This window comes from Quercus lobata, chromosome 4 (genome assembly GCF_001633185.2).
Source record: "Quercus lobata isolate SW786 chromosome 4, ValleyOak3.0 Primary Assembly, whole genome shotgun sequence".
Classification (NCBI taxonomy): Eukaryota; Viridiplantae; Streptophyta; class Magnoliopsida; order Fagales; family Fagaceae; genus Quercus; species Quercus lobata.
In genome coordinates, this window is record NC_044907.1 from 66617550 (window position 1) to 66639883 (window position 22334).

Genomic DNA, 22334 nt, shown 5'->3' on the forward strand with positions numbered 1-22334 from the left:
AACAAATAATGATTAATGGATTGAAAAATGGAATGCAAAAAATAGGATGGAAAATTTGAATTCAAAAAGAAAAAGGGTTACAGCCCATATTGTTCAAAAATAGTTGATGTTCCATCAAAAGAAATTTGATCTTTGACGGTAAAATCTTGACAAAGCTAAAAACACTCCCGAAATATTTTCTCCAATTAAGGCAAAACCTCACAAACCAACCACTCTTTATCCTCTCAATTCGTAAAAAAACTAAAAAAAAGGTAAGGTGGTTTCTAGTCAAACACTTTGCTGTATAAAAATTAAAAAAAAACCAATAATTTCCCACAGCTAAAACAAAAATGTTTATGAGAAAAAATGACAATGCTATGTTAATAACATTTTCACAACAAATTATAGGTGGTTAATTGTTATTAGTTCTAATTTGAATTTACCACTAAAATTACTATTTTTATCCCATCAATAACAACCCGTAACAACCTACTATTTTTATCCCATCAATAACAACCTACAATTTAACATTTCCCTTTCTATAAATTGCCTTTTGAAAATAATTTGTTTAAATCACTTCTGAATCCCAACAACAGAGAAAGGCTTGTAGCTAGTAACTATTTAACAAAAACCATGGCTTTCAATGACTACAACTTTTTCTCTTATGTCTTTTTAGCAACAGCCGTCATCCTCTTTGCTGGCCCTGCTCACGCTGCCCTATGCGACAATGCTCCTGATAAGCAGTTCTGTATTTCAGTTATCGCTGATCGGACTGACTCTCGTGATGCTGTGGTTGCATCCATGAACAAATTGGTTTCCCAGACCAAAGCTGGAGAGGTGGAGGTTCGAAAGTATGACAAGATGCTCGGAACTTTTCGATGCATAAAAGCTTTTGACGCAGCCATTTTAGACGGCGAAGGCGCTTTGAAAAGCCTCAAAAAAAATGACCTGCCTGCCCTGAAGAACTTCATCGCTTCCACCCGGAACGAATTCGACACATGCAATAAAGCATTCCAGGGATATGGCGAGACCAATCCCATTCCCCAAACTACTAAGCTCTTAGACGACATTGCTATCGTCAGTTTGTATCTAGCAAATTTGGTTTAATTGTAAAGAGCTTGTGAGTTGTATGTGAGTGGTTAAAAGTGGTCCGTATAAAATGTTATAAAAAAAGTTTTTGGCTTCTTTTCTCTTTAATAAAAATTAATGGCTTTGCTCAAAGGAAAAAAAGAAATTTATGGGGGAGGCCATGTTTGTTGTGTCTTGTGGAGGTCTTTCTTGTGCCATTGTGATATCTATTATTCTTAAACTTTTTTTTTTTAATAAATATCTTGACATTTATCCGTATAGAATAATATAATACTTTTTTTTTTTGAGAAAGAATAATATAATAATATAATACTTGACTGGATTAGCTTTTCAAAAGATTTTTTGCTACTCTTTTCATCATGATTCCTTTCCATTAATGTATAATAATACAAGCACATGCCTATTACTAATAATTTTTTCTAGGATAGTCCGCAAGAAAGCTAATTATATACAAAATTTAATAAAACAGAACTTGTATATATGGACATTAAAAAAAAAAAAAAAGACACAAATATGTGAATTTAACAATTTATTTCTTCTAAAAAATGAAAAAGTAAAAAACAACTGATAAGAGATATAATGTGAATTGAAAATCCTACAATAAGAGTAATAAAATGATAGAGGGTCTAAAATGATGATAGAGTAATGAAAAAAATGGAGAGAGATGCAGAGAACAACAAATGATCCTAGTTGCAAGTCAAGTCACTGAGAAAAGTAGAGCTATTGCTTTTGCATAGTTAGGATAAGAGCAGAGCTGTCAGTGCCATGAAGGAAAACTCACAATTATAGTATCTCTCTTAGAACTTTTTTAGGAAAATGAAATTAGATATTATTTTCATGAAATGGGTTGAAAGAATTATGAGTATAAAATAATTTTATTTTTTTGAAATTATTTTTTGTTGAATATTTTGTTCATTTGATGTTGCTTGGTCTAATCTTGCTCATATTTGGGTTATTTTTTGACGTTATTTGGACTAATGTTTGTTGCTGTTGTTCAACATTAGTTGATGCAACATTCAAAAACCACAATAAATAGCTAACTTGGGTAATAATCACATTGATGTTGAGTAACAATTCTGCCTAAAATATATTGAGCAAGTCATGACTTCAAATTGTAACATAAAAAGGCTAAAAAAGTAGACACAAGTTTTGCTATAAGGGTAATGACTAGTAGACACTGCCTGTTATGCACAACAAGCGATTCCTAAAAAAAAACACTGATGTGTTTATATATATATCCACACACACTAAACTAACCTATTTTGACCACCCTAATAAAAATGTTGAACACCCTAACTTGAGAATTAAAAGTGAATTTATGTTTTAAAAAAATAATAGTAATGCTACTTTAACAACATTTTCAGAATAATTTCACAAGAAATCTTCTATGGTAAACTGTTACTAATTCTAATTTAGACCCAATACTTACATAATTTTTTTTTACCCACTAATAATAGCTTGTCTTATAAGATTTTTGTGAAAATGTTATTAACATAACTTTATTCTAAAAATCATTCCGGCCCAAAAACATAATCCTTAACCCCTAAAATAGGAAAAAAAAAAACTTAAATAACAACAATAAAAATGAACCCAAATAACAACAAAAATAACCCCAAACAAAAACAAGAATAGACCAAACAACAACAAACTAACAAATTATTAAACAAAAGGACTATTCAAAATAAAAAATTAAAAATTCCTAATAACTCAAATTTCTAACTAGTTCAACGCATCACATAAGAATAATCTATAATTTCATTTTTCCTTAAAAATGATATCAATAAAAAAATTGTGGTTGTGCATTCTTCTTTACGGTACTGGCAATTATATTCTCTTTGGTTAGTAATCTCAAGGGCTATTTCTTTTGCATAGTTAGGATAAGAGCATAGCTATTAGTGCGGTCAAGGAAAACTCATGATCATAGTATATCTTTTAGTACTTTTTCAGGAAAATGGAATTAGACATTATTTTTATGAAATGTGTTGAACGAATTATGAGAATAAAATAATTGAGTTATTTTTTTTAATTATTTTTTGTTGATTGTTTTGTTCATTTCATGTTGCTTGGTCTAATCTTGTTATTATTTGGGTTATTTATCACATTATTTGGACTAATATTTGTGGATATTGTCAGTGTTGTCAAGTTATCCCACATCGGTAAGGTGTGATATTGAGAAGGGGTTTATCACTTGCTCCGCGACTCTAACTGTTGCATGTAGTTTTGGTGTTGGCATGTGAACGTATTCCCTTATCTCATCTCCCTTCCCCCATACATGTGTGTGTGTGTGTTTCTCAAATAAAAAATAAAAAAATTTGTGGCTATTGTTCAAAATTAGTTGATCCAACGTTTGAAAACCACAGTAAACAGCTAACTTGGGTAATAATCACATTGATATTGAGTAACTATTTAGCCTAAAATACGTTGAGCATGTCATTATTTCAAATTGTAACTTAAAAAAGATTAAAAAAATAAATAAAATAAAATAGAAAAAAGTTTAGCTATAAGAGTAATGACAAGTGCACATTGCCTATTACACACAATAAGCTATTTTTCACAAACACTAATGTGTGTCTATATATATATATATATATATGTATGTATGTATTTATGTATATGTATATGTAGAAACACACACTAAACAAACCTATTTTGATCACCCTAATAAAAATGTTGAATACCCTAACATGAGAATTACAAGAATTTAAGTTAAAAATAATAATAGTAATGTTATATCCATAACATTTTTAAAATAATTTTACAAGAAATATTTTGTGATAAGCTGTTACTAATTCTAATTTAGACCTAATACTTACATAATTTTTTTACCCACTAATAATAGTTTTTCTTATAAGATTTGTTGTGAAACTGTTATAAACATAACATTACTCCAAACATAATTCTGGCCCCAAAGCATAATCCTTAATCCTTTAAAAAAAAAAAAAAAAGACAAAAACTTAAATAACAAAAACAAAAAATGAACCCAAATAACAACAAAAATAACAAAAACAAAAAATGAACCCAAATAACAACAAAAATAGCCCCAAACAAAAACTAGACTAGACCAAACAACAACAAACTAACAAATTATTAAACAAAAGGACTATTCAAAACAAAAAATTAAAAATCCCTAATAACTCAAATTTGTAACTAGTTCAACACATTACATAAAAATAATCTCTAATTTCATTTTTCCTTAAAAAATGATATCAAAAAAAAAAAAAAAAAAAAAAAACTGTGGTTATGCGTTCTTCTTTTCAGTAATAGCAATTATATACTCTTTGGTTTAATAATCTCAAGAGATATTTCTTTTGCATAGTTAGGATAAGAGCAGAGCTGTCAGTGCAGACAAGGAAAACTTATGTTCATAGTATCTCTTTTAGTTATATCAGTAATAATTTTACAAGAAATCTTTTGTGGTAAGCTGTTACTAATTCTAATTTAGACCTAATACTTACATAATTTTTTTACCCACTAATAATAGTTTTTCTTATAAGATTTGTTGTGAAATTGTTATAGACATAACATTACTCCAAACATAATTCCGGCCCCAAAGCAAAATCCTTAACCCTTTAAACAAACAAACAAAAAAAACCTAAATAACAAAAACAAAAATGATCCCAAATAACGAAAAAAATAACCCCAAACAAAAACTAGACTAGACCAAACAACAACAAACTAACAAATTATTAAACAAAAGAACTATTCAAAACAAAAAATTAAAAAACCCTAATAACTCAAATTTGTAACTAGTTCAACACATCACATAAAAATAATCTCTAATTTCATTTTTCCTTAAAAAATGATATATATAAAAAAACAAAAATAAAATAAAATAAAATAAAAACTGTGGTTGTGTGTTCTTCTTTTCAGTAATAGCAATTATATTCTCTTGGGTTTAATAATCTCAAGAGCTATTTCTTTTGCATAGTTAGGATAAGAGCAGAGCTGTCAGTGCAGCCAAGGAAAACTTATGATCATAGTATCTCTTTTAGTACTTAATGGAATTAGACATTATTTTTATGAAATGGGTTGAACAAACTTTGAGTATAAAATAATTGGGTTTTTTCTTTAAATTATTTTTTCTTGATTATTTTGTTCATTTGATGTTTCTTGGTCTAATCTTTTTATTATTTGGGTTATTTATCACCTTATTAGGACTAATATTTTTGGCTATTGTTCAAAATTAGTTGATGCAACATTTGAAAACCACAGTAAATAGCTAGCTTGGGTAATAATCACATTGATGTTGAGTAACTATTTAGCCTAAAATACGTTGAGCTTGTCATTATTTCAAATTGTAACTTTAAAAAGCTAAAAGAATAGACAAAAGTTTAGCTATAAGGGTAATGACTAGTGCACACTGCACACTACCGGTTACACACAATAAGCTATTTGTAATGAACACTAATGTGTGTCTGTATATATATTTCTTTGCTGGTCTTCTGTATCTTTTATTCAGTCAATGTTCTAATTGTTGAGGCAAAAACTCACTATCACGTCTGAGATGTAAAGTATACCAATAAATTTCCAGATTGCTATAAGAAGCTAGCTGTAAAAATCAACGATGATTCTTAGGCGCCTACAATCTATGCACAACAAGGTGATACAATTGTTGTTAGGCTTACAAACACTTGTTGTAGGAAACCTCCTCCAGATAGCACTCTCACCTTAATATTGATTGTGAAAATATTATAACTAAAGAAAGATCTCCAAGAAATAAACCATAGGAGCAAAGCAAACCCAAAATCTGAAAATAAACAAACACACACAAGCAAAAGAACACCAAGGATTTACGTGATTTAGCTTTTGGCCAACATCCACTGCCAACGACAAAAAATTCCACTAATCAAATATAGAGATATACAAGTTGGTGTATCAGTATTCTTACACACACCCAATTCCCAATACACCCAATAGCTCTCTCACAAATAATAAAGAATAGAGAAAACCTTGTACCCTATTCTAAACTAGAGAACTCTCACAAATATGCAGCAACCAATCTCTTTATTTCACTCTCTTTTTTCATCTCTTCAATTGCGGCAACACATGTCCTATTTATACATGGAGTTAGTCGGCTAAGATGCAAGTCCTTCAAGGAATAGAAATTGTATTACATACAATTTCCTTATGTCCACATGCAAAATACTAATCCAAGCAAAGACAAACTACTTCAAGTGGAACTCTAAATCTCAAGGATACCTAGTTTTCTACTATTCCAAGTTGGATATCTAAGGCCGGTTGGGTACTAGTTTAAAAGTAATCCAATAACAAGAGTCCTAATAGGACTCAACCACTTATCATTGGACCAAATGCAAGCCACACATAGCAAATCTCCACCTTGGCTTGAATCCAATCAAACCACACAATCAAAACTTCTCCGTCGTCATCACCAAAAACCCATAAGGGCTATTACAAACTGCAAATGCCAATCAGTCCAAGCAATGCTTGAACTTGTGCAAAGGAATTGGCTTAGTCATCATGTCAGCTGGATTATCTGCAGTCCCAATTTTCTTAAGAAGAATATCTTGTTCATCAATAATTTCACGAACAGAGTGGAAGCAAACATCAATATGTTTAGTTCGAGAGTGATGGACTTGGTTCTTTGCTAAATAAATAGCACTCTGGCTATCACAAAAAATAGAGACATGCTCTTGATAAATTCCCAAGTCTTCAACCAAACTAGGTAGCCAAATAGCCTCCTTAATGGCTTCAATCACAGCAATGTATTTAGCTTCAGTGGTTGATAATGCAACAATGGACTACAATGTCGACCTCCAACTCACCGATGCTTTAGCAAGGGTAAACATGTAGCCTGTAGTAGAACGATGCTTATCTAAATCACTAGCAAAATTCGAGTCAACATAACCAACTAAGTGGCTTCCAACATTATCATCTCTCTTGAACTTCAAACCCAAATCAATAGTTCCCAAGATGTATCTCAAGATCCATTTAGCTACTTGCCAATGACCTTTTCTTGGATCATGCATATAACAACCAACCATACTAATAGCTTGTGAAATGTCTGGCCAAGTACACATCATTACACATATGAGGCTACCAACCAAACTCACATACGGGACATGAGCCATGTACTCACGCTCCTCATTAGTGCGCAGTGATAATGAAGCACTAAGCTTAAAATAAGGGGCCAAAGGAGTACTCACAAGCTTGGTATTGGAATTCATACCAAAACGTTGTAGTTCTTTAGTCCAATATTGTTTCCGTGTCAAATGAATAGTGTCCTTCACTCTATCTCCTACGATCTCCATTCCAAGTATCTTCTTTGCTTCACCGAGATCCTTCATCTTAAATTCTGAACTCAACTGAGTCTTCAATTGTTCAATTTCTGCCTTGTTCTTACATGCCACCAATATTTCATCTACATATAAAAGCAAGTAGATATAGGATCCATAAGAAAGCCTATGAAGATATACACTGTTAGGTTCATATTTTTATGTAATTGACATATCCTATTAACAAAATGAAATTTACTTGTTTACTATATGCCATTGTTTTCCACATGGGGCGCATAACATGTTTGGTAAGTGCCTTTAGGAAAGACAGGGATGAAGCCAATCAAAACAGTCAATCCTAGATCGTGCTATGGTTTCTCAGGACTGGCTGTTTTTAGATAGGCTAGTGTATTTCATTCATTGTATTTGGGTTATTATTGTATTGGGCTTACTTTTGTACTTGAGGTTTTGTCATGGATTGACAAAGGGGGAGATTTTTAGGGTCATGTATTTTGGTATTGTCAACCATGCCAAATTATATGTTTTTTATTGAGTTTTGATGTGTTTTAAAGTTGTAATTGAAGACCAAGTTGAAGACACAAAGTATGCTTAAGAAAAGCTAAAAAAAAAAACACATTTTCAGCATGTACCTCAATAGAAGCTCGATACCTCTCAATAAAAGTTAGAAACTTACTGCCTCCTCAACACAAGCTCGATACAAGCTTGATCTATCGAGCTTTGCAAATATACAAAAATTAACAACGCAAAAAAGTCTTTTTAACTTATTCATTTAAAACCCAAATTGAGATCCATTTGAACAAGTATTTAAATAAAATCATGAGCCATCTATTAGAAAGCTTTTTAGAGAGAGAAACACCCCGTTTATGTGGCTAGGGTTTTGTAACCAAGTTTTCTCTATTTCACCAAACTAAAGAGTTCTTGCTGCATTTCTTGTACACCTTTAGGTTTTGTAATCAAGCAAATTCTTTAACACTAGCATTGAAGATCTTATTGGTGTTCTATGTGAAACAGTTGCAAATCAACTTCAACAATCAAAGGGTTGTTCTAGAGTTAGGCATGTACTGGGATCCGTGCGAAGGAATTAGTCACAGATTGGATATTTGTGCATCAAAGGAAAAGGCTACTACAAGATAAATTCTGATTTGGTGTTGGAGTGAAGGTTCAACTGTAGGTTGGTATTTTGGGATAATCCAGGGTAGTGGTAAGATTTCTCATACTTGTAACCGCTTGATTATTGATTAGTGGATTCTTGGGAGTGATGACCTTAAATTCACCCAGTGGGGTTTTTGCCTTGCAAGAGGTTTTCTCTATTTGTCAACAAATTACTGTGTTAATTTATTTTTTTCGTATTAGTTTATTTGTTTATTTGTTGGTGCCTCCACAATTTGCATGTAATTTGACCTCATTAATCAACTTGGGTAATTGAATTAATTAACCGGGGTCAAGCTATCTTAACCCAACAAGTGCTATCAGAGCGAGCATACTCTGATTAGGTTTTAATCTTTACTGTGTGATCCATTGACTCCTATTGTCATGAATACTCTTGATTATTTTGATTTGCATGATATTGTTTTGAATGATGATGATGATATTCAAGATGCCTATTGTAATCTTTAAAAATTTTGTATGAAATATCTTAAAAGTTCTACAAAATTAAAAGCCAAATTTAAATAGGTCAAACTTGAAAAAGATGATTTGATTGCAAAATTGGATGGAGCCAATAATTTGAATGAGAATTTAAAAAATAAAAAATCAATTTTCATCTTAGGTGGACAAAATTAAAAGTTTGGAAGAGCAACTAGTTCAATCTAAAACTGAAGTTGAAAAATTAACTAGTGTCAAACTTGTTTTTGAGTTTTACTCAAAAGAAAAAGATTTTTATATTCCTCCATTTAAAAGGAATAATGAAGAGTTGAAAGCTAATTTTGCTAGGATAGACAAAGGTAAAAAATCCGATGTTGACGTTGAAGTTTCTAAACCTATGTCTAAAACTCCTTCTAGATTGAAAGAAAAATCTAAATTTTTCCTCACTTGTCATCATTGTCATATTGTTAGTCATATTAGGCCAAATTGTCCTAAGTTTAGGTCTTTGTCAACTTCTAAGGTTAGACCTCCTTTAGGAAGCCTAGTAGTTCTAAAACTACTCATATTTGTCACCATTGTGGTGCTTTCAGTCACACTCACCCTAATTGTTTTAAACTTTTCCCTCATAAGAGAGTATCCAATAGGTCTCATCCTTTATCTAAAGGCTCTATACCTATTCTTGGTGATTTATTAAAAGCTTTGAGCTTTTTAACTCAATTTTAGGGGAATTCTAACTCCTCTTTGTCCTTTAGTAGTCATACTAAGACACGTGCATTTTCATCTTCACGGCCAAAAACTCGTGCTATGCGGGTGATGAAGGATCCTAAGACTTAATTGTCTTTCAATTTGTCATTTGCTTTAATTTTTTCTATCTAAAATAGGACTTTCATGCTTGATTTCTTATATGTTTTTGGAATCATGCTTTCATGCATTGCATTGTTTTTGCATCTCTTTTTTTTTTCTTTTTTGCATATGTGTTCTTTTTAATATCTTTTATTGCTTTAAAAAAATTGAAAATTTTGAAAAATACAAAAACAATGTGTGAATGTGTATACTGGTACTTGTATACCTTGGATGGCCATTGAAACAAAGTTTCTCAACTTTGTATCTCTTGAAACTTAGATGAGCATCCTCATGTACAACTAAGCAATGTGAGCTTTGTGACTCGTTTATGTGATTTGTATGATTTGGTTAATCTTCTCTCATTCATATCTTTATCACTCTTTTTGATGGGAAGGACTAAAAAATCGTAAGAGAAATGCATAAATAACCATCTCATCACTAAAACTTGTCAATCATAAAACATTTGTGTGCAATTCATAAAAGCTGTGCTCGGTAAGGTGTAGTACTTGCATAGCAAGAAAATGATGTTTGGCTAACATATTTGGGTATTTCTTTTCTGACTCTTATATACCCATACATGTTATGCCATTTTTTACTTAAAAGAAAAATATGCAAAGAATATGAAAAGCAAAAGGAATCAAAATTCTTTTAAATATGGTTGCAAGCATGCTTCTAAGAGATGTAAAAGTTATATGATGTACCCCAAAAGAGATGGTCCCTATCAAATAGTTGTGATTATGTGTGGATGTATTTGATTCTCCAATATCATTGCTCTTCATATAGTGTGACACTTATACTTTCTTGCAAAAGTTTCACACACAACATGCGATTCTTTACTATTATTGATACAATGTACAAGCACAATGTGTTTTGGCCATTTAAAGTTACTCTTGTACTGGTGTGAGTATTATTATTTAAAAAAAAAAAAATTGTGTCTTTGCTTTAAAAAGTCTTTTGGAGTTTTGAGTTTTGAATTTTTTTTCCCTTTGTGTCCATATCAACTTCTTGTCATGTTCTTCTTGTAGGTCTATGGTTCCTTGTTCTACTCATACCCTCTATGCTAGTTTTCTATATGTCTTCAATCAAGTTTTTTTTGGCTTTCTATGCCCTTTGACAATCATGTCAAAAAGGGGGAAAATTTTGAGATTTAAAGTTCATTCCTCAGGGGGAGTAATAGATTTTGGGGGAGAACTTCATGTTAAAGGGAAGAAAATCTTTGACGTAACTAACTTAGGGGGAGAGTTAGTTTGATACATTTTGATATTGATATATTTTGTGTTGTGTGTCTTTTGGTTTGTAACCATTTACATACATCGTGTGTTGTTTCTATAAATAATGGTGATGTATGTGTTTCACTCTTTATCTCACATGTGTTGTTTCTTTTCTCACTTTATACACATGTTTCTTTTTTATTTAACTTATCATTGTTTTCTAGATGATACCTTGATGCATCTTGTTCAGTGCCTTTCAAGAAAGACAAGTTAAAGCCAACTCCAGATTTCAAGCCTTCTTCTTGCAGCAACTTCCAAGGTTCAGATCTTTTAGACTAGGCTTATTTTTTTTGTAATCTTGAGTAGAATGTATTCTAGGACATTCAATGTACTCTTGTAGTTTTGCCATGGATTGCCAAAGGGGGAGATTTTTAGATTCGTATTTTTATGTAATTGGTATATCCTATGACGAAATGCAATTACTTGTTTACTATCTGTCATTGTTTTTCACATGGTGTGCATAACATGTTTCTTAAGTACTTTCAGGAAAGAGAGGTATGAAGCTAATCAAAATAATCAATCCTAGTTCATGCTATGGTTTCTCAAGATTAGTTGTTTTTAGATAGACTAGTGTATTTGAATATGGGTTAATTCATTGTATTTGGGTTATTATTGTATTGGGCTTACTTTTGTACTAGAGGTTTTGTCATGGATTGACAAAGGGGGAGATTGTCAGAGTCATGTGTTTTGGTATTGCCAACCATGCCAAATTGTATGTCTTAAAGCTGTACTTGAAGACCAAGTTGATGACATAAAGTTTGCTATAAAAAAACTCAAGAAAAACACATTTTCACCTTGTACCTTGGTAGCAGCTCGATACCTCTCAATAGAAGCTAGAAACTTACTACATCCTCGATACAAGGTCAACACAAGCTCGAACTATTGAAATTTTGCTCTTGACACAAGCTCAATAGTAGCTCGATCTATCAAGCTTTGTGGATTAGCAAAATCAACAACGCTAAAAAACTCATAACTTATTCGTTTGAATCCCGAATTGAGATCTATTTGAACCGATATTTAAAGAACATCATAAGCCATCTATTAGAAGGATTTTTAGAGAGAGAAACACTCTATTTATGGGGCTAGGGTTTTGTAACAAATTTTTCTCTATTTCACCAAACAAAAGAGTTCTTGCTGCGTTTCTTATACGTCTTTGGGTTCTGTAACCAAGAAAATTTTCTAGCACCAACATTGAAGATCTTATTGGTGTTTCTATGTGAACCTTTTGCAAATCAACTACAACAATTAAAGGCTTGCTGTGGAGTTAGTCACGTACTAGGATTCGTGCAAAGGAGTTAGTCATAGATTGGAGATTTGTGCATTAAAGGAAAGAAGGCTACTACAAAATCAAGTCCAATTGGATATTGGAGCGAAGGTTTAACTGTAGGCTGGTATTTTGGGATAGGCTAGGGTAGTGATAAGATTCCTTATACTTATAATTGCTTGATTATTAATTAGTGGATTCTTAGGAGTGGTGACCTTAAATTCACCCGGTGGAGTTTTTGCCTTGTGAGTGGTTTTCCCCATTTGTCAACAAATCAACGTGTTAATTTATTTTCCACTGCATATTAGTTTATTTGGTGATTTTTTGGTGCCTCCACTATTTGCATGTAATTTGACCTAATTAATCAACTTGGGTAATTGAATTAGTTAACCAGGGTGAAACTATCTTAACCCAACATACACAATGATCAAACTGGCTCCTAGAGTAGTTTTGCCCTATCTCCTAGTGTAGTTTTGCCCAATCATGAAGCAATCAAACCACTTATACCACCGTTGGGGAGACTGTTTCAATCCATACAATGATTTCTTCAATTTACAAACCCAATTCTCCTTACCAACAACTTCAAAACCATGAGGTTGAGACATGTATATCTCTTCCTCCAAATCTCCACACAAGAAAGCTGTCTTCACACTAAGTTGTGCTAACTCGAGATCAAATTGTGCCAACAAAGCTAGCAAAATACGAACAGAGGAATGTTTAACAATAGGAGAGAACACTTCGTTGTAGTAGATCCCTTATTTTTGAGCATATCCTTTAGCAACCAATCTAGCTTTGAACCACACATTATCTTTTCTTGTAGGTCCTCATTTCTTTGTGTAGAGCCATTTGCACCCAATCTCTTTCTTGCCTTTAGGAAGCTGTACCAAATCCCAAGTCTGATTCTCGTGAAGAAATCACATCTCCTCATTGATAGCCTTCTTCCGTTCACCACTCTCAAATGTTCATACAGCTTCTTTATAGGTGGATGGAATATCTTCTTCAACAATTGGAAGTGCATAAGCTACAGCATTAAAAAATCTAGCTGGTTTTCAAATTTCCTGCTGGGATCTTCTCACTACAATGGACTTTGTCAACTATAAAGGTGTTAAAACTAGAGCTTCACTCTCATCTAAATTATTTCCCTCATCAACCACAATATCATTATCTATGTCAACATACTTTGAAACTAAGTTTGCTACGGATCACTCTCAACTATGCTCTCCTCCACCTACTTAATAGGCTTGACAAACTTAGATTCATTAAATGTAACATCTCGGATATGAATCATCTTCTTTGTCTTGGAACACCAAAGCTTATATCCATTTACACCTAAACCAAAACCCAAGAAAATAGCTTTCTTGTCTCTAGAATTCAATTTTGAATCCTTCACATGAAAATATGCAAGACAACCAAATATGCGCAAGGAATCAAAATTAGTAACAGGAGATCCAGACCATACCTCTAGGGGAGTTTTCCCCTCATTCACAACTGCAGGAAAATGGTTGATGATATGACTTGCATACGTTACTGGCTCATCCCAAAATTCTTTACCTAATTTTGCTTAAGACAACATACATCGCACGTTCTCCAGCAAAGTACGATTCATTCTTTTAGTCACTCCATTTTGTTGTAGGGTACCTCTAATAGTGAAGTGACAAGCAATACCTTCATCTTGACAAACTTTCAAAAATGGATTAGACTTGTACTCACCACTATTATTAGATCTAAGCCGTTTTATCTTACAACCTATTTGAGTTTCAATCAATTTCTTCCACTTCAAAAATACATCAAGAACCTCATCCTTGTGCTTCATAGTATAAACCCAAACTTGGCGGGAGTAATAATCAACAAAGGTAACATAAGAATGCTTACCTCTAAGAGAAGCAACCTTCGTAAACCCCCACACGTTTATGTGTACATAGTCAAGTGTACCCTTTGTCTGATGAACTACAATGTCAAACTTGATCTAATTTGCTTTCTCAAAACACGATGCTCACAAAATTCCAACTTGCAAGTCTTGGAACCCTTTAGCAAACCTTGCTTTACGAGACTTTGCAAAGCATTTTCACTGGCATGGCCTAAATGCATGTGCCAAAGTCTAGTAGTATCCGAAGCAACCTCCCTAGTAATATCAAAAGTTGTGATTGCTCCACCTACAATAGTAATTCCATCAAGGAAATACATATTCCTTTTACGAGTGGCCCTCAATGCTACAAATGCACCATATGAAACTTTCAAAATTCCATTCTCCATGGTAATCTTAAATCCCTTGGATTCTAAGAAACCAACAAATATTAGATTCTTTTTCAAGTCTAGTACATATTGAACTTCCGCCAAATTGCGAACTATTCCATCATGCAACTTTAGCTTGATTTTACCCATCCCAAAGATCTCATAGGCTTCATCATTACCCATGAGGACTGAACCATGTACCAACTCATCTAGATTGAAAAACCATTCCTTCTTCAGACACATATGAAAGGTACAAGCAGAATCCATGATCCATTCATTTGAATAGCAAACAAATAATGAACCGGTCAATGTAAAATCAGAATCTTCATCAGTACTATCTGCTACATTAGCATTAGAATCTTTCTTGTCCTTATTCTTCAAAAGTGGGCAATCTTTCTTCCAGTGCCCCTTATTGCTACAAAAGGCACACTTATCTTCCTAATTTTCCTCTTTGTAGATCCTTTTGACTTAGAGCGCAATCTACCTCTTCTACTAGACTTCTTATGTTCAGACCTACCTCTGACCATTAGGGCTTCACTACTTGTACCCATGTAGGCCTGCTTATCTTTCTTACGATATTCATTGTTAGTCAAAGCATTAGACACATCATTAAACTTAATTTCATTTTTCCCATACAATAGTATTGCGATTAAATGATCATAAGTATCAGGTAGAGAATTCAACAATAAGAGAGCCTTATCTTTTTCTTTAATCTCAACCTCTAAATTTTGCAAATCAGCAAGTATTTTATTTTAATCATTAAAGTGCTCAAACATAGAAATACATGGACAATACTGGAAATGGAAGAGCTTTTTCTTCAAATATAAACAGTTCTCTCTTCGTCATATACTTATCTTTTAACACCTTCCAAAGCTCTTTAGCCTTCGTCTCTCTCATAACAAAATACTTTTGATCCTTGGCCAAACACAAACGGATGGTGCCGAAAGCTTGTCTATTTATCTTGTCCCAATCTTTGTCTTACATCTCTTTAGGTTTGTCTTCAAAGCAATATCCAACTCTTGTTGGATCAAGATATCCATAACTTCACATTGCCATATGCCAAAGTTATTTGTTCCATCAAACTTCTATACCTCAAATTTGGCATTAGAAACCATCGTTCTAACTGTTGAAGGTTTTGTAGAAGACTCTACCAAAGCTTTTCTAAAGGAATCTACCAAAACTTTTCTAGAGGACTCTGCCGAAGATTTTGTATAGAAATCACCTGACATCTTTCTCCTCAATAATTAAATTCACAAATCAATCACCAAAATCTCCAAAGAGAACAAATCCAAACGCCTAGGTAATGAACCTAGGCTTTGATACCAATTAGTTGTAGGAAAGCACCTCCAAATAGCTCTCCCACCTCAATATTGATTGTGAAAATATTATAACTATAGAAAGATCTCCAAGAAATAAACAATAGAAACAAAGCAGACCCAAAATAAAATAAAACACACAAACAAGAGAACACCAAGGATTTACGTGGTTCAGGTTTTGGCCTACATCCACGGGCAATGACAAAAACTTACACTAATCAAATATGGAGATATACAAGTTGGTATATCAGTATTCTTACACACACCCAATCCGCAATACACCTAATAACTCTCTTACAAATAACAAAGAATAGAGAAAACCTTGTACCCTATTCTAAACTAGAGAACTCTCACAAATTTGCAGCAATCAATCTCTCTATTTCACTCTCTTTTTTCTTATCTTCAATTGCCACAACACGTCCTATTTATACATAGAGTTAGTCAACTAAGATGCAAGTGGAATATAAATTGTATTACATACAATTTCCTTATGTCCACGTGCAAAATACTAATCCAAGCAAAGACAAACTGCTTCAAGTGGAACTCTAAATCTCAAAGATATCTAGTTTGCTATTATTCCAAGTTGAACTTGGATATCTAAGTCCGGTTGGGTATCAGTTTGAAAGTAATCCAATAACAAGAGTCCTAATAAGACTTAACCACTTATTAGTGGACCAAATGCAAGCCACACGTAACAACACTATGTTAACTGAGAATGTTACAGTGCATTGGCATGGAATCCGAAAGGTATTGTCATTATTTCCATTGTGCTTTTCATATTATTGAAACCCACTGTTGAAAACAAAGAAACAGGCAAAAAAGTTAGCACTGAACTATTCTTAATTATTGAGATGTTTGATTTCAAACTTTTTTTATTGCATCTTTGTTTGTGCTTGCTTGGCTACAGTATGGAACACCTTGGCATGCTGGAACTGATGGGATTACTCAATGTGCAATTATGCCCGGAGAAACCTTGGATTACAAGTTTGTAGTTGAGAGTGCAAGTCTCTAATTAGCAAACACTGCGGAAAGATCCATTCAGATTTTCAGTACCAATAGTTTTGTCTGTTTTTTTTTTTTTTTTCTTTTCCTAACACAATGTTTTTGAAAATGTAGGCCGGGACATATCTTTACCATGCGCATTATGGAATGCAAATATCAGGAGGGATGTATGGATTCATTATTGTAAAAATACCTGATGCAGTTTCTGAGCCCTTTACCTATATGATCATGACCATACCATTCTTCTTAAAGATTGGTACATCAGTAGTACTTGCGAAGAAGCCGTAGGCTTATCTTCCATACCCTTTAAATGGGTAGGAGAACCACAGGTAACAGATTTCATCATACTACATATAAAATTAGAAAAGTGGTTTCACATAAAACCATAATAATATTTCTTAATCTACTTTTCAGTCACTCTTGATAAATGGAAGAGGAAGGCTCAACTGTTCTGCTGCAGACACAGCTTCCGGAATTTGTAATGCAACAAATTCAGATTGCTCTCTCTATTCTTTGATAGTAATCCCTGGAAAAACATATAGACTAAGGATTGCCAGCTTGACTTCCCTATCGGCATTGAGCTTTGAAATTGAGGTAATTTTTGATATCTTGGACTATCTCCATTTGATTACATAAGTGTTTGTTGTTTTGGCGTGTGTTGGGTTCCACGTCAGACAATTATTAGGCTGAGTTAGGCTATATAAGTGACTGCGAGGAACTTGATTTGTTCTAGTGACTAGTGTTTTTTTGGGTTTCCACATAATTAATGTCATTAAGTTTTATGACATACTTTCTGATCTATGCTAGCGCTGCGGGGCCATAGCATGACTGTGTTTGAAGCAGATGGAAGCTTTGTTGAGCCATTTGTAACAAAGAACCTATACATAAATTCTGGTGAGACATACTCAGTGATAGTAAAAGCAGACCGAGACTCTAAAAGAAATGATTGGATCACAACTAAAACTATTGGCAGAAAACCTTCAACTCCAACTGGTCTAGGCATCTTCAATTACTATCCAATTTATCACTACAAATGCCCAATAACAGAACCAACAACTGGTCCTCTTTGGAATGACACAGCTTCAAAATTGGCTCAAAGCCGTGCCATCAAAGCCCACCCTGACTATGTCACAGCACCACCTCCCACATCGGATATTGTCATTGTGCTTTTCAACACACAAAATTTGGTCAATGGTATTTACCGCTAGTCTTTAAATATCACTTAGCCTTCCACTTACTCCTTTCCTTGTTCAATTAAAATATAATTTCACTGATACATTTGATCAAAGCCCCCCTCCGGATACTTATGATGTTGAAAATTATGACATATACAGTGTTGCTGGGAATAAAAATGCCACTTCTAGCAATGCCATTTATAGGATAGGCTTCAATACCAGAGTGGATATTATACTTCAAAAATGCAAACACTACGACCAATGCTACAAGTGAGACACATCCGTGGCATTTGCATGGCCATGACTTTTTGATATTAGGCTATGGAGACCGTAAGTTTAATATTACAAAGACCCAAAAAGCTACAACCTCGCAAATCCAATCATGAGGAATACTGTATCCATATGGATGGACTGCTTTGATGACACCGGAGTAAAGTGATAGCTACAAACATGGTGGCATGAGGAGTATCAGTATAAGCCAACAGCCCAATTCAATCAATTTTTTAAGTCCAACCATGTTGATTTTCATGCCTAGCAAATAAAGCATTATTTGCTTGACAATTCAAAATATATTTGAAGTCATTTTCTCCAAGAAGTCAAAGAGTATTTAATGTTGGTTTCTTAGAAACATCCAATCATTATGTTTTATTCCTCCTAACACCTGAGTGTCCCAAGTTCCAACCAAGATCCAACAATCTGATGTCAGTCCGGCCCAAAAGCTTTCCTTGAAGATTAGAATAACAGCCAATTATTTTCAATGTTTTTTTTTTATCATTAATAACAAAGTCAAAATAGTCTTTAATTAGTGTCTCCTAGGATGAATCAGACTTTATGTTTTATTTCTCCTAAGAAGACAAGTATTTTATTGTGTTTCAAGTTCCTAAGAGTCATATCTGATTTTAGTCAAGTTAAGTGAATGTTTTTATTTTTATTTTTATTTTCCTATGCTTGGGGAGGCTATTCCAAGTTCTATTTAAGCCTTGTGGCTGAATCAAATAAACTTTAAAGTTTATTTGCATAATTAAAAACCTTGTGTTTTTCAGAAGTTGGATTTCTTCTAAATTAACTCTTATCCCTTGGGTGGATTCCTTTAGGTGCCGAGTATCGGTTTCTGTATCTCTTGAGTGGTGTTAATTTGTATCCCATAAAGTGCTAAGCTAAAATAATTTTGTATCCTTAGTTAAACTCCTTGGTTGGTATTATCTGTATCCCTTTGGGTTTTTACTTGTGGTGAACTTATCTATCCTTTGATTCTTGAGTGTTTTCATTATCTTATAAAACCAGAAAATATAAAATATATTTATCTAGCCTATCTTCATTTATCATATCGATTAAGTTTGGGTTGCCCCTTACAACTCCAATTTCAGTTGGTATTATAGCAAGTTCTTTCCTGTTGGGTCATTGAAGTTCTCATGCTATTCTAGAATTGATTGTTCATCTTCTTCATGAACTTTGTATTTTCTCATGAAGTTTCTGTGTTCATGCCATATATTTATGGAAAGATCTACCTTTCTAGTTTCTAACTAAAAAAAAAAAAAAAAACATGATTTCGAGTTTTCTATAGTGAGATATTTGCAATTTACTAAGCAAACGTCAATTTGTCAGAAAGTGACGAATTTGCTTATTCTTGTTCAAGATGGCTCCAAGACAATTAAGAAGTGTACAATCTGACTTTGTGAAGCTCTTCATCAAAGGATGGATAAGATCCTTCGTCAGTGACCAGCCTCTCCAATTCAAAATTTTGGGAGAAAACGTTCAATTGTTTGCAAAGAAGTTGATTCCAAATTTCCAATGATGACCATTCAAGTTCTATTTCAGAACATACTATTGAGAATCCATGGCATATGGATTTTTCCCTTTCAAACATATTTGAAGATATCAAAGAGTGCTCTAGAGAAGATGCTACGGTAGATTGGTATTTTGCGCTATGATGAAGTTCAAGAGCCAACTTATAATGAAGAATCAAAAGTTGATTTAAATGAAGACAATCAAGATGGTGATTTTGGTGCTGAAAGTTTTGACATCCAACCAGCGATGACTACCCAAGAAAATGAGCTTTTCTATTCTATGGCTGCTATGGGAAAGGATGTGGAACCAACAACTTATGTTCTGAGTGAAGTTCACTCCTTGTTGAAAGGATTCAATGGCTTAACTCCAAAAGAGGTTCTTGCAAGTTTGCCTCCACTTTGTGATATTCAACATCATAGTTCATTCCAAGTGTTATTCTTCCTATCTAGCCTCATTATAGAATTCCACCTTGTGAACATGTTGAATTATCAAAAAAAGTTGTAGAATTGTTGAAATGGGATTTGATTGTGGAGTCTATTAGTCCTTATGTTGTTTCAATCTTATTAACTTCCAAAAGAACTAAAATTTGGAGGATGTGTTTTAATGATACTACAGCCGATTTGCTTGATGAACTGTTTTGTGCTAAGGTCTTTTTTAAAATTGACCTAGGCAGCAACTATCATCATATAAGAATTAAAGAACATGATGAATGGAAGACAACATTTAAAGTCAGAGCTGACCTCAATGAGTGGCTTGTTTTGTTGTATGGGTTGTCTAACTCAACTAGTAGATTCATGAGGTTAATAACTCAATTTTGGAAAAATCTTATGGGAAAGTATGTGGTGATGTATCTTGATGATGTCTTGATTGACAGGAATGGCAAAATTCAACACTTAAAGCATTTTCCTTGTGTTTTTCAAATGCTTCAAGAAAGTTGGTTGTTTATCAATCTTGGGATGTGCTTGTTAAGGACAAATTAAGTTGTGTTAGTGTATGATGTGAGTGCTATTGGCATAAACTTGAAAGATAAAAGGGAAAAATGATATTCTTGACTAGCCTACTCCTAAAAAACTGACTAATGTGATAAGTTTTCAAGTTTTATCTTCATTTTACAGTCGCTTCATCAAAAGCTTCAATTCCATTATTACTTTAATGAAGGATGCTTAGAAGAAAAAGGAGTTCCATTGGACTAGCAAAGCCAAAAGAGGTATACAGTAGTTGAAGTTCAGACTTGTTGAAGCTTATTTACTAGCACTACCAGAACTTTCAAAAGCAGTTCAAGTGGAGTGTGATGACTCTAGTGTGAACATAGGTGTCATGCTAATGCAAAGAAGGGAGGCCAATTGCTTATTTCAGTGGGAAGTTCAATGATGTGAAGCTGGACTACTTGATTTTTGGGGAGTTGTTTGTTGTTGTACAAGCTTTGGGGAAATGGAAGCATTATCTCAATGGAGTGGAGTTTGTTCTCTATTTTGATCTTAGGGCTTTCAAGTTTCTAAAGGTGCAAAAGAAACTCAATCCAGGGCATATAAGTTGTACTTGTTACTTTAAGAAGTTTTACTTTCATTTCATAGCATAAAACTAGTTAATTAAACCAAGTGCTAGTGCATTGAGTCAAAAATATGCTTTGATGGCTATTATTTCTTATGAGATCATTGGCCTTAATCTCACACCAGATTGTTATGCAATGGATCCATTCTTGTCTAAGGTGTCGAATGATGTAAGAGATGGAAAGATTCAAGAGTACTTGATGATGAATGACTTTCTCTTTAGGGGAAATTGGCTATACCAATCTGAAGGATCTGCAAAATGTTTGAAGAACTACTTGCTGGTGGATTTTGTGGATATTTTGATCAAGGCAAAATGAAAAATCTTGTGAAGAAAAGATACAACCTTTGCCTATACTTGAAGAGTGGTGTTGCTCACTTTATATAGATATGTCTTGGATATCAAGTGGCCAAGGGAGGAGTCCAAAATACAGGTTCATATTTGTTCTTGCTGATTCCTAATACTTATTGGGAGCTTTTTTCTATGGGCTTTGTTCTTAATTTGCCTGGACAGCATGGTTATCATTGCATTTTTGTTGAGGTTGATCAATTTTTGAAGAAAGATCATATCATACCTTGTAAGAACTCTATTGATGCATTTCATGTAGTAGCTTTGTTTTCCAAAGAAGAGTTTCATTTGAATGGAGTTCTTGAGTCCATCATTGTCACGCCCCAAACTCAAAAGGGTCCAAAGCATGAGAAAAACATCTCAAAGGCACCTGTAGATTTTTTCCTTTTTGACAAATCAATCCAAATCATTCTTATCAAGTACCAACATCAAGAATTATCATAATAATTTCTTTAAAAATAGTCCCAAAGTAAGTCAGAACTCTATGCAATAATTACAATGACCATTGGCCACACAAGAATAGAGGTATGAATAAATATAATTACATATCATCAACTTGTCCCATCAGTGGGAATAAAAGTCATCACCACTATTAGATACAAAAGAATGAGTCAAGCCTACTCTAGGATGTACATCTAAAG

The 22334-nt window shown here is 33.4% G+C and overlaps 1 pseudogene; it reads left to right on the forward strand.

The window, feature by feature from the left end:
* The first annotated feature begins 612 nt into the window (after positions 1-612).
* On the forward strand, positions 613-18443 carry LOC115985644 (annotated as a pseudogene).
* Positions 18444-22334: the final 3891 nt, after the last annotated feature.